The 13,286-nt window shown below is 41.2% G+C and overlaps 2 long non-coding RNA genes across 2 annotated transcripts; one reads left to right on the top strand and one right to left on the bottom strand.

The window, feature by feature from the left end:
- The first annotated feature begins 3,540 nt into the window (after positions 1–3,540).
- On the top strand, positions 3,541–5,695 carry LOC148934192 (uncharacterized). The gene is made up of 3 exons (XR_016134369.1): positions 3,541–3,951; positions 4,960–5,022; positions 5,470–5,695. It is a non-coding gene; the product is annotated as an uncharacterized LOC148934192 (long non-coding RNA).
- Positions 3,583–4,978, bottom strand: LOC125185455 (uncharacterized). The gene is made up of 2 exons (XR_016134368.1): positions 4,207–4,978; positions 3,583–4,121 (listed from the first exon to the last, which is right to left on the bottom strand). It is a non-coding gene; the product is annotated as an uncharacterized LOC125185455 (long non-coding RNA).
- Positions 5,696–13,286: the final 7,591 nt, after the last annotated feature.

Raw genomic sequence — 13,286 nt, 5'->3', positions numbered from 1 at the left:
TAGTCCTCTTCTGTTGCCTCGTTGGGTCGCTTCTGAATGCTGCATAGTTTACTGAACTCGTTCAGAAATTCATAAGGGCATTCATTCCTACGCCCAGAGAAAGTAGGTAGAACTCCAAGCACATTTGTCTTGATGTCGATCGACCTCCGTCGTTGATTCGAGACTATAGCATGAGCGGGTTCACCGTCAAGATGTGCGGTGAGCGACCCTATTTCCAGATCGGGGTCTAGTAGATGAGCCATATCTGGGTCCTTCTCCTCCTCGGTCTCGGAATGCTCTGGTTCGGTTGATGTCCCTGGATTCTCCTCTGTCGATGAATTCCACTCCTTTTCACTTTTTGACTCGAACGGGAATGGATCTTCCGTTCTCAATCCTGATCTAGTAGTGATGGTAGATGTAGATTGCTTGATTCGCCACTCGTACTGGCCACTCCCTGATCCAGATGAACTTGCCCAACTTCCAGATTGGAAGCCCGCTTTCATAAACTGTCAGGGAGAAAGAAAATAACAAAAATTAGAATATTTACACCAAATCCTTAATACAGCAAACGCCATCCATCCCCGGCAATGGCGCCACTTGAAGCTGCTTAGGATGTGATAGTACAAGTGTAGTGTGTGTGCAGTGTTGCGATATTCAAATAAGGCAGGTTCCCCAGATCCAGCAAGTCCACTAGATCACTTGGTCTAGGAACTCGTAGGTTGTGCGGAATCCCGGTCGTCGGACACACAAGTACTTCCCCGCTTCAAAAACCCTCAACCACTTTACTAAACCTAGTATAGGGAAGTAGGATCGATCCCACAGAGAAGGATACGTAAGACTCGCAATCAAGGATTTGGGAGTATTTTTGGTGTTGGCTGCTGCCACGTATTTTCTTGGGTTGAGGAAAATTAAAATTAACTTGACTTGGGAATATTAGAAAGAAACTTAACCTAACAGCTAGACCTAGGAGATAATTCTACGGTGGGACCACATCTAAGAAAAAGCAGAGTACGACTGGAAAGTGGCAGAATAACTAACTCTCGTACTAACTGACAGTGACATCGTCTTCTACAACCAAATTCGCATAAAACTTCTTGAGAAAACACATAAGCAAATCAAAAACAGGGCTACTAACTTGAAATCAAATCTAAGCATAAATAACGAAGAACTTAACAGATCTGCATACCTAGACGAAGTGAAATAGAAAACAAAGGAAATTAAACAAGTCTATCAACTACTGTTTCTTTCACACGCCAAAACCAACTTCAGACGCTAAATCCACTCCGGATCCAAGCGTCCGACACGGACTCTAAACAGAAGAAATTCTCCATCACGTCAGATTTACAAATTTAAGCTCCGAACACTCAATCAACCACAGATCTGTCACCAAATTTCACATCAAACACCTCAATAACGAAATAAGCAGAGATCGACATAGCAATTTAAGAATTACGCTAACAGCAGAGAGATCTAAGCAAAATAACTTGAAATTAAACAGCTAAACTCAGATCCATGAGCGATAAGCAGTTAAACATTATCAACATCAAAGTCGACTCCCAAAAGTGAAGTTCGACGGTGGAGACTAGCAAAAAACAGCTGAAATTAAAACAATTGTATCTTCGCCCTCACTAGGACGGTGTTACCAAACTCGAGATCTTTAGAAAGTACCCCCCCTATCACGATTATCCCCAGAATTTTTCCCAAGTGTGTGTGTAAATAATGTATGAGCTAAGAAGAGTAAAAACTATCTCTTCTGCGTTGCATGCTCTTCTCTATATATAGGCGTTTTAGGTGGGCCCAGCGAGGTATTGATAATGACTTTGTTGCCCTCAGCTGTAGACTCCTCTGTCACGCCACTTTTCTTTGTAAATTCTGCTCATTTTCACTCCTTTCTCTCGCTAGACCATCTCCTTCCTTACTTCCTTGATCTAGCGCTTTTCTTCACACACCTGGCTTAGGAAACGTGTTAGACCCAGCAAATTATAACATTTTTTTGCGCATACCGATGCATGAAATTAGCCTTATAATGTATGAAGGTAATGTGTATATAAGCACTCAAATCATGCATCATGCAAAGTTTACCATAGGTTTGCTCAAAGTCTAATCCCTCCTCTACTAGATGTGATTAAGCATCAAAAGTCCGAAAGGTCTTTATCTTTGGTTGTAATGTAGGCTCTTTGGCAGGTGAGGAATATTTGGCTAAAAAGTGACTAAAAATAAAATATCCCAAGTAGAGTTAAAGTGACTACACTTTTCTAAAATCCAAGACACTTCTAACACTTTACTTTCTCCTTTAACTCACTTTCCAATCCTTTGATTATATATTTTTTTTCACAACCTTTCACACATTTTTTTTTCTTTTTCTTTCTTACACCTCCTTTCCTTTGTTTTCTAAGATCAAGCACATATTTGAAATTTTTCTCAATTTCACAACTTGTACTTTCTTTACATTAATCACACTACTTTTATACTTTCACCTTATCTCTCCAATTCCTTTAAAAAATAAGATAGTAAAACTAACTAACCCAAGGAATTGTCTCCATTATGTTGGCTTCCAAAGAATAGGCTTAAAGGCTCAAAATTGGCTCCAAAGGGAAAAAATTTTAAATTTGAGAGGGTCAAAACTTTTGGATAAAAGTAGGCTAAGAAAAGATGGCCAATCATCCTCCTAAATCAACTTAAACACTATGTAAACTTAGGCAAAACTAGGACATCCTCCTAAATCAACTTAAACACTATGTAAACTTAGGCAAGACTAGGAGCAAGTTCTAGAAACAAATACATGAATGCAGATAAATCACACAAGAATAAAGTTTAGGCTCAAATCCTCACAAGGTATAAAGCATGATTCCAGACGAACATGCAATTCACTAATTATGCACCTTTTCACGAAACCATCAAATCAAAACGTTAAGCCATACTTAAACATAGATGGAATGTAATATCATTGGCAACTCGGTCTAAAGTGTGTCCCTAAGCATGTGTGTTTCTAAGTTCTTCATGTTAAGTTCACGACATGGATTCAAGAAAACATTTTTAGAATACAAAATTCTCCTACGGGGTTTTGAAAAAACAAAAACAAAAACTTAAAACAAAAAGAAAACCCTAAAACAAAAACCTAAACTCACGGTCCACCACTTCATCCCCCAAAACTTATTTACAACAAAGTGTAAAATAAGTTTGTAGAATCGGTAGGGACATGAGTGAACTACTGAAATAAAAAACGTACCTTGAAAATTTTCGCGTAGAGGTTGGACGGGGCGAAAATCGAAAAATTTTGAAAATCGCACCGGAAACTGCGCCCAGGTGGCGGCCCGCCGCGGCATGTCCGGCGGTCGCCACGCAGCAACATATCATTCCAGCGAGCAGGTGGCGTGTAATACCCGCTTTTATTATTACCTTTTTACGTTAAGATTTTTGCTTTGTGAGCGAGCGAGTGTTAGACCTTGAATAAAATACCGTCTTTGTTTTGAATAATTGAATTGTTGTTGGTTAATCGTGTGGTGAAAGCAGTCTACGAGATTGACGTGAGATTCGTCGGTGGGAAAATTAGGAGTTCGTTTATGAGCATTTGGGAAAAAACACCAAAGTACCAGAGTAAAATACAACAATTTAATAAATATTATAAATCAAATATTCGGGCTATCACTTTTATCTATCTTGCAGCCCATTATCCTATTGAAATTGGTCTACTTTTATTCTAGAAATTTTATTCCTATATTTTTTTCAACTTATTTTTATCAGTCAAATATTTGGTCATATAATTCTTCCAGCTCTCCCAACGGTTTTCTTCCACATCTCCATCTTCCCTGAAAATCTCCAACTGAAAAATCAAGTGTTTCTTCCTCCTTATTGTAACGCACGTAGCCATCCCTTCTCACATTCTTCCATCAAAAATCTGAGAAAAAGAAATCGCAAATACCGTGAGTTTGACATCCAATCTGCCGTTACTTTCTTCTCTTCCTTCGGAAGGTAATCCTCAATTCCATGAATATAAAAATCTCCATACTTTTGATCACATAACACAAATTCTCGACATCACAGATTGAAGGAGAAAGGAGAAAACCAAGAGAATTGTGATATTTTTTCTGGAAGTTGCCATTTTGTTTTCTCTTCTTCAACCTCAATTCTGGAAGATACTTCTGCCCATTAATATTTGGAATTTGAATGATTAAAGAAATTTAGTAAAAGGTTTAAGTTTTGGAAAGAAAAGGGAGAGGGACTTACCGGTTGTGTGTAGCGGCGCTGCTGACGGAGGGGCTGACCGCCTGGAGTGGCGGCGACAACGGCGGTCAGGCTACGGTGGGGTCAGCAGTGGCGTCTGGTCTTCGAGAGGGGCATGAGGCGGCGCCAAATTTTGGAACAAGGGAGATAGGTGTCGTTTTGCTTTGTTTTTGATTTGTGGGAGAAAGTAAGAGCGTGATGAGCTTGCTGTTCTGATTTGAGGAATTTGAGATAAATGGCGGAAGAGAGAGATTAGAAATTTGAGAAGTAAGAGGGAGAAAGAATATTGCTGTTTTAATTGATGAAGAAGACGAATTGGGGCCAGTAGTATAATTATAATATTTCATCTTTCTTTGTTGTTTTTATTTTGCAAATGTGGAGTTGGGAATATATAAATACATATACATGTGGGGTAGGGAGTATATACGTTGTGATTGGGAGTATTTTATGTACTGACTCCTTTTCCTTTTCTATTTTCATTAGTTTAACCTTTAGGGCCTTTCATATTATTAGAATTTGGACCAGTTATTTATTTCTCCATAGTGGGCCGGCAGTATGGGAGCTTGTGTGGACTAGTTAATTGTTGGGCAAAGTTTTGAGTGATAAATTCGAGTCTAAAAAAATATAAGAACTTTATATATATGTTTTCTCTAGGAAAGAACGATGGATAATTTTAAGTACACACTTAGGATGCATGCATTCTTAAATTATTTTTTTTGTAAATTCTAATTTTGCATATCATGTTATTTCAAAAAGGGTGGAATTGTGCACGTTGTTGAGGTTGAGACAGGAAGTTTGTGGAGGAGCTAAGCTTTTGAGGTGGGCTTTCGTTTTAAATAAGGACTATGTCCTAAATATTTTTATTATGTGAAAGGAGGTGGAAAATGTTTGTCTTGCCATGTTTTGTGTTTGAATGAACCTATCTGAAGTGGTTATGCCATGTATGTTAACGAATTCGGGTCCCAGTAGGGCCGCAAACCCTGCTCGGACTGGTGTACACCCAGTAGATCGTGCGCTATCTCTTCGGAGTTGGCCGGTCTAGTGACTTGGTTCGTGGCCACGTTCCTTGTCATGTATGTTCAGATATGGTGATGGTGATGTGGATGGAAAACGGTTGCAACCGATCTTGTGAAATATATTTTAGTGACTTGGGTTCTTTCTAAAACCCCCAAGATCACTTGTCATGGCTTGACAAACTGTTTTGGCATGTGTCCACTGAGTGCATTAAGTACTCAGCCCTGCATATTTGTTTTTCTTAATGTGCAGATTGAGCGGCGACGGGCGGGGAGGATGTTGAGCATAATTCGGATTATTTATGACTTGCTTAGTATCGTTGGATATGTCGTGTCTTCATACTCGGCATTTTCCGTGTCTTGAATGCTTCCACAATGTGTCTTTTTTTAAAAATTCTTTTAGCATTGAGAGTCTAACTCTTTTCAAAATTGTTTATTGTCTAATCTTTATTTCCGTAGAAATAGTACTATGTTGATACTGTCGTTTTTCCAAGTTTTTCAGTTATTAAAATATTTTGGACCAATGTGTTGTTTCCCCTTTTCTTTCCCACTTCTTTAACCCTCCCCTAGTCATGATAAACCGTGTTTTCTATCATTAGAAAATGCGGGCGTGACATGGCGGACCACCGCAGCCATTCGGCGGTCGCCACGAAGAGGTCAAAACCTGCGAAATTTTCAACGCACAAAAAATTAAACTAAAACCAAAAATACTTAAAATTAAAGCAAAAATTGTCAAAAACATAAAAAGAAATTTTCTTAAAGTATCCAAAAACGTGGTACAAATGCTCATTTAAAGTCATTGAGCTTGACTTCTTCAATCTTGAGGAGGAGGGGGGAAACGGGCGTTAAGGTCGTCGAATGCGCCAATAAGATAGGCGATGTCGCCACTCATCGTTTGGCGCTCTTGTCGAGCCTCTGTGGCCATCCTATGGAGCTCTTCAATCTCACGACGGCGATGCACGTCTTCAAGCCTTTGTTGCTCCCAAAATTGTTGCTCCGCCGTGCGCCAATCGCCTTGAGCCGTCCATCCTTTGCGGTTGTAGGCGTTCTCCCTTTGTTGTTCCGCCCACCGGGTGTCCCAAGTGTTGGACACGTTTTGCATGTAGGAGTAGATATCTCCTAGTTGGGCGGAGGTGTTTGCTTGAAACTCCTCATCGGGGTTCGGCCTTCCGCGGCGGCGGTTTGCTCTAGTCCGGCGTGATGTCCCTCTACTTCCTCCTCTTCTTCTTCTTCTTGGCGACGTTGGGGCGGCGGTGGCGGCGACACTTGACTTTCTTGGGCGTGCAAGTGCTCCCCTTCCTCAGTGTAGTGATCGATAGCATCGAAGGCAGAGTCATCATCGGCCTCAAAGATGGTGATGCGAGCCGGTATATTCCTCTTCCTAAACTCCTCGTTGATGGGATTAGCCTCAATGGCTCTTCGGTGCGCCGGGGTGTTGAGCTTCCAATTGACTTGGTTGGCTCAAACATTCTCCTTAGTCAACTGCGGGATGGGAACGGGGAAGTGATCCCCCGCCACTTGTAGGAAGAATCCTAGACCCCAATTGTAACAGCCCGACATTTCTAGGATATAATAAATGCGGCGACTGCTACTTAGGCAAACTTAAATACAACAAGAACAGAGACTAGGGTTTCAATTAAAGAGATTTACTGAGCGTTTAATGAAGATCAAGGCAATAAGTCAACAGCTAACTTACGAGAAACAAGACTTAAAAGATTAGACTCAAAAGTCAAAGGTTTAGCATAATTCCAACAAAACGCAATAGTTCCCCTCATTCCAAAACAAAGAATTTAAGTTCACCACAACCAAAGATAATAAGTTTCAAAAATATTCAGCGGAAGCATTTCAAGAGAAAGCGGAGCCATGTATGAAGACACGACTACACTTATAGTTCCAAACATTCATTTTATTCGATTCAATCTTCTCAACACCACCGACCGCCCATCGCCGCTCAACCTGCACATAGGGAAAACACGTGCAGGGCTTAGTATTTTAAACATACTCAGTGGACTCATGCCAAAACATTTTATAGTTATGCCACCCTTACCATAGTGAACTCGAGGTTTTGCATTTATTTAAAGATAAGCATCGAGTATCACAAAAATATATCATGGACTGGCCAGTCAAACAATACCTCCCATTTTCTCATCATTTCCACAATCACAATCACAATCACAATCATTTCCATAGTGCGACGAAAGTGTGGCCACACTTTTCGCCCACGAGACCGGCTAACTAGCAAGGACGGCTCCCGATCTCACCGTGTACACAGCCTGGTAGGGTTTGCGGCCCTACTCAGACCCGAATTCGTTTAATCATAGCCACTGTAGCCTAATGGAGTGAACTCACAATCTAGGCATCAGGCACTCACAATATCCAAAATAATTTATAGGCATGGCATAACAGTTCAATCCGCCCTTATTTCTCCAACATCATAAATTTGCATATAGAAGAGTTTAAAAATAAAGCCCACCTCGATTTCTTTCGAGTTCAACAAAAATGCACTTCCTCTTGATATCCCACCGGAAACGCGAACTATCACCTTTAGTTCATATATTTCAAATAAGTCTCAAATCATGGATTAAAATTATGCATGATCTCACATTTCCCTTTTCCCTTCGATTATTTTCAAAATCAACAATCAAAATCAAAGTACGATTATCATATCGTTTTTATTCACACAACAACTCCAGATTTATCATCAATTCGTGTCACGCATGAGTGTTTTTCTCCACAAAACACACGCACACACACCACACACATGTGCACGCCTACCGAGGCATGCACATACACACACACACTCTCGGCCACACACACACACACACACATGCATCCGAATTCACCGATTAATTTCCCCTTCACTCGTTCTAAATGCATGTGGACTCAGAAATACCGATTAATCGGTAGAGGAAGAAAAGATTAATAATAGAAGTACCTTTTCTTGCAAAAACAAACGGTAGAAACAAGTAGAATCTTAATTCTTCAATGAATTCTTGAATTGCAGCTTCAATTCTTCTCCAAAAGATGAAGAATTAATGGAGAAAGTAGAAGAAAAATTTGAGAGAGTGGGAGAGAGAGAGATCGACTTGAAGAGAGGGGGGGCGGTTTTCTGTAGTGCTAGGATTTTGATTTCTCTCCTCTTATTTATAGAGTGCAAAAATAATATCCAATAATTAAATAAATAAAGATTTGGAAGATTTGGAGAGATTTGATAGTAGAGAATGGCGTTGATTTAGTTGAGAAGTAAGGGGATTTTCGATAATTATAGGCTATTTTAATAGCCTATAATTAATTCAAATATTTCACGGAGTAGAATAATATATCACGGAGCAAAATAAAATAATTAAATCCCCTCCAAATAAAAGGAAATAGGCGATTTTTGCCTTTTCTCACAAGGAATAAAAATCAAATCCTAATTTAATTAGGATATGGCAAGATCTTCTTAGATTTGGCAAGATATGCTAGGATATTTAAATTTATTTATGGAAGAGAATAAACAAGGGATCAAATAATAGAATAAAATAATCCCTTCTCCCATAATAAGGGAATTTCGAAAATCCCTCTAGACCAATCATAGGTTTCAAAATTTTCATCAATTAAATAGGAATAATCGGACTTTGGATTTAATTTGGATAATTATCCCAAGCAATAATTAAATCCAAGAAAAATAAGATTTCTTTCCAATAAATAGGAGGGTCGAAAATTCCACATACTTAGATAATTCTCCTATTAAATTCTCACTCATCCCTTAGGATATTATTTCACCACAATTATTTTCCCACATCAAAATATCCACATATTCGGATTTCCACCTCCACTTCACATTTTCCAACGACTTTGATCATTCCACGGCCACGTCATATTTTCCAAAATGTTAACTATTCAATAGCCACGTCACATATTCAACATGTTTGACTATTCAACTCAAACTCAACTCCATGTCGCAATTAGGTCACAAAGAATATTGCAATTTATCACTTATCATTTAATTCCACATATGTCATAGCATTAAAAGCATTAAATGCAAAATTTTCCACGTCACAAAAATTAGGGTTTGAAAAAGCGGGGCGTTACACCAATAGTTGGTCTTCAATAACCCCACCGAAAATAGCACCTCATAGGTGATAAAGCGCTCCCCGCCATCTTCCGTCAAACCGACGAAAGAAACATCCAAGTGCTCGGCGATCGCCGTGATCAAACCCCCACAACAAATAACGCTGCCATCCTTCTTCGTGATCCGGTCCACATAGATAGTAAAAAGGGTTCCATAGTCGAATCCCTTCTAGTTGAGGAGGCACCATATCACATTCAACTCCGTTTGGGAGACACTTCCCCCATTGACCCTAGCAAACATAAGTTGGGTCATAGTTCGGTGGGGGTACCTCAAAACCGGGTTGCGGATCGAAGAAGACTTGGCATAGCCCGCGGCGTGCTCGTGCTCATTCGTCATCGCACCCCAAACCTCATCAAAGTCATATTCATTGTCGGCCTCGGGGACGGGATTGAAGCAATGGAAGATTCCGCAAAGATCCTCCATGGTGAGCGAGTGCCATCGGTTGCCTAGGCGGAAATCAATGCTAAGCGGGATATTTTGTCTGCGGTCCTTGGTGACCTTCAACGAACTTAGGAACTCAAGAGTATACTTCCTAAAAGACGGCCACTTCCTCTCGAACATGTATCGAAGGCCGTTCCCGTCACCAACGTCACACAACGCCCAAAAGTCCTCCGCGATCCCCAAAGTTTGGAGAGGGTAATCGTGGGGGTACCTCGAGGGCGCCGTCTCTCGCGCCGACAACTTCTTCCACATAGCCTTTTGCTCGTCCGAGGCAAGGCTAATACCATAGTTCTTCGCATTTTCGGGCTTTCCCTTTGATCCCATTTTCCTACAAAAAAAAAGTACAATACTTCAAAAGTATACCAAACAATGGGAAATCAAAGGTTCCCGCAAACTTGCACTCTTATAAGCATTACCAAAGAATCAACATAAATGCAAGCTAGGTGTTCAAAACTTCCTAGATGGTAGCATGGAAACATGTAGAACATAAATATCCAAACTAGGAAACAAAAATCCATCCCCCAACGTGAATTCATCCCCCATGCAGAGACGTATCAACAATAAATCAATACATATCAACAATCTCTATAGGATACTCAAGTATTGCAATTCATGGAAATAATAATAGCCTCACAATGCTATGAACATGATTGCAACATATGAACAAGTATAAACAAGAAGGAATCACTATTCACAAAGCTTCAAACTATCACCAAAACCCAATATCACCATGGAAATCCAAAATAAGTGTACACAATCATCCCCCATCGTAAAATAAGAGTTTTCACCAAACAATTCATCCAAAACATGCCTAAATGCATGAAAGAAGTGAAACAAAACTCAGAAATTTAGTTGGGATTCATACCTTGTGTTGGTTGAGAATTGGAGAAGAACTCTAAACTTGGAGAGAATTGAGAGAATGATAGTATGGGTGTGTGAAATTGGTGATTTATAAAGGTGGGGGTTGTGTGCAAGGAAGGAATTTGAGAAGGAATGGGAAAAGGAATGGAAAACTTACCTTTTAAAATAGGTTTCCCGTTTCTGGACTGCGTGGGGCGGTCGCCGCATGCTGCGCGGCGGGCCGCCGCACGAGGCGTTTAAAACTGCGATTCTTGGAGGGCCACCGCGGCCCATTCAACGGTTCCTCTGGCCCACCCTAAGCCTGCCCTAAACCAGACCTATCCTGCACATGTGAATACACGTGTGGCGACCGTCGTGTTAAGTGCGGCGACCGCCACGCGTTAAATATTTATTTTATTTTTTTAAATAGAAGAGAACGAAAATAAAAAAAAGAACAAAATTAAAGAAATTGGGTTGCCTCCCAACAAGCGCTTTTGTTTTTTGTCGTTAGCTCGACTTGAAGTGGCCCACTAATTGGGCGGATCAGCGACCCGAGTGTTAAAAATGGGCATAGGGAGCAACTTGGTCCCTAGCTTCTTCCACCACTTGTACTTCCCCTTACTGGTCTTGATAACATAAATCTCGGGGTCCTCCTTGGGTGCTTTCTTCTTCTTTTGCTTCTTTTTCTGCGGAATAGAGGTAGAGGGATTAGTATCGTCCTTTTTGGGAGAACATCTTACCTCGTTTACAATGTAGATGATGGAGGTAGTAGGATCCTCCACTTCAAAGGGGTCTTGGGGTTTGGTCAAATTTGTGACCATGATTGCCCTACACTGCCGTTCCATCTTCGCCCGCTTTGCTTCCTCAAACTTGAGCATCTCGCTCTCGATCTTATAGGTGGATTGGTTATAGTTATCGTTGATTGTGATCTCGCCACGACCTACATCAATCAAAGCTTTGCAAGTAGCAAGAAATCTCTCCCTAAGATTAGAGGGACGTTCTTGTCTACTTTCATGTCAAACACAATAAAATCGGCGGGGAAAATAAAATCATCGACTTATACTAAGACATCCTCAATCATACCTACAGTTTTTATGGACGAGTTATCGGCCAACCTGAGTGTTACGTCTGAAGTTTTGAGTGGCCCAATGTTGAGCTTTTCGTAGTACTTCAGTGGCATGAGATTGATGGAAGATCCTAGATCCCATAGGGCCTTGTCAACCTTTCCCTCTCCAATCTGGCATCGGATAATAAATTGGCCCGGATCTCTCTGTTTCACTGCCTTTTCCTTTTGGATGATCTCGCTGCAATATGCGGTAGCTTAAGGTCGGCTTTTGTCGGCTTTCTCTTTCTCATCACCGCCTCCCTTAGTAGCTTCGCATATTTAGGTATTTCCTGCAACGATTCAACTATAGGAATGTTAGTATGAACCTTACAAAACATGTTCAAAAAATGTTTGAACTGCTCTTCGAGCTTAAACTTCCTCTTTGGTTGAAAAGGTAGCACAATCCCATTGTGCCGCACGAGTCCTTGCTAAGTGGGTGCTTCTGCCTTGTCTGTGGCGGCCCGCCGGCGGCTGGGCAGAATCCATTCGGTGTTTAAGCGGCGGCCCGCTGCAGTGGTTGCGGCGGTCCGCCGACGGCTGGGCAGTCCCTAGTTTTCTGCTTTGCCACCCACTTCTTATTGATGTCATCCACTCGTGCAGCTGCCTTTGCCCTGTCCTCATCCAACTTCTTTTGCATTTGCTCCATTTGAGTATTGATGTTGGCTATGGCAGTTGAGATAGTGTTCATTCCCTGCTCGAGGTTGTTTATTCTAGCTTCAACCACTCCGATCTTGGTGTCATTAACCTTCCTGTCTTGCGTGATTACTTCCAAGATCCTTATGATCCCTTGTTCATACTTTTCCTCCTTCTTGGTTGTCTCAACTACTCCTCCCTTGCTAACATTAAATCCTGCGGGGGGTTGCAAGTAATTATTGTTAGAATAAGAGAGATTAGGATGAGATCGGTTTCCATTATAGTTATTGAAATTACCGCCCCCCTGATTGGGGCGATAATTGTTGTGGTAATTTCTGTTGGAACCCCCTCCTTGCATGTAGTTGATTTCCTCCACTATCGGGGCAGGAGTTTCGGGTTTAGAGACCGCTATGATGGAGGTCGGTGGAATCGGATCCTCCTTCCTTGATGTATCCATTTGGTCCACCCTAACTCTGAGCTCGGCCAATTCCTTCGCAAAAAAAATTTCCTCTGCCTCTTCAATTGCAGCTATCCTCTTCATGCTATGCCTTTCTTTCGACCACCCCGTGCTATTGGTGGCGAATTCCTCAATTACCGACATGGCTTCTTCACCTGACTTCCTTAAGAATCCTCCATTTGCACCTGAATCAAGCATAACACAAATCTTCTCGTTAAACCCATTATAGAGGATTCCTACATGATGATCCACGGTGAAACCATGGTTAGGGCACTTTCGGAGAAGAGCTTTGAAACGAGCAAACGCCTCGTAGAGGGGCTCGTCATGGCCTTGGATGAACTGGAAGATCTCGCTTTTGAGCTTCAAGATTGTGCCCGACGGATAGTACTTGTCGAGAAAGCAGCTACAATGTCCTTCCAAGTGGAGACCTTTTCTCTGGGCATGCATTCAAACCACTCTTTAGCAGAATCAGTTAATGAA

Source organism: Salvia hispanica, chromosome 1 (genome assembly GCF_029641045.1).
Source record: "Salvia hispanica isolate PSC_SH4W2 chromosome 1, Shi_PSC_v1, whole genome shotgun sequence".
Classification (NCBI taxonomy): Eukaryota; Viridiplantae; Streptophyta; class Magnoliopsida; order Lamiales; family Lamiaceae; genus Salvia; species Salvia hispanica.
Note: the sequence above shows the minus strand (reverse complement) of the source record. Positions and strands in the feature narration are given on the sequence as shown.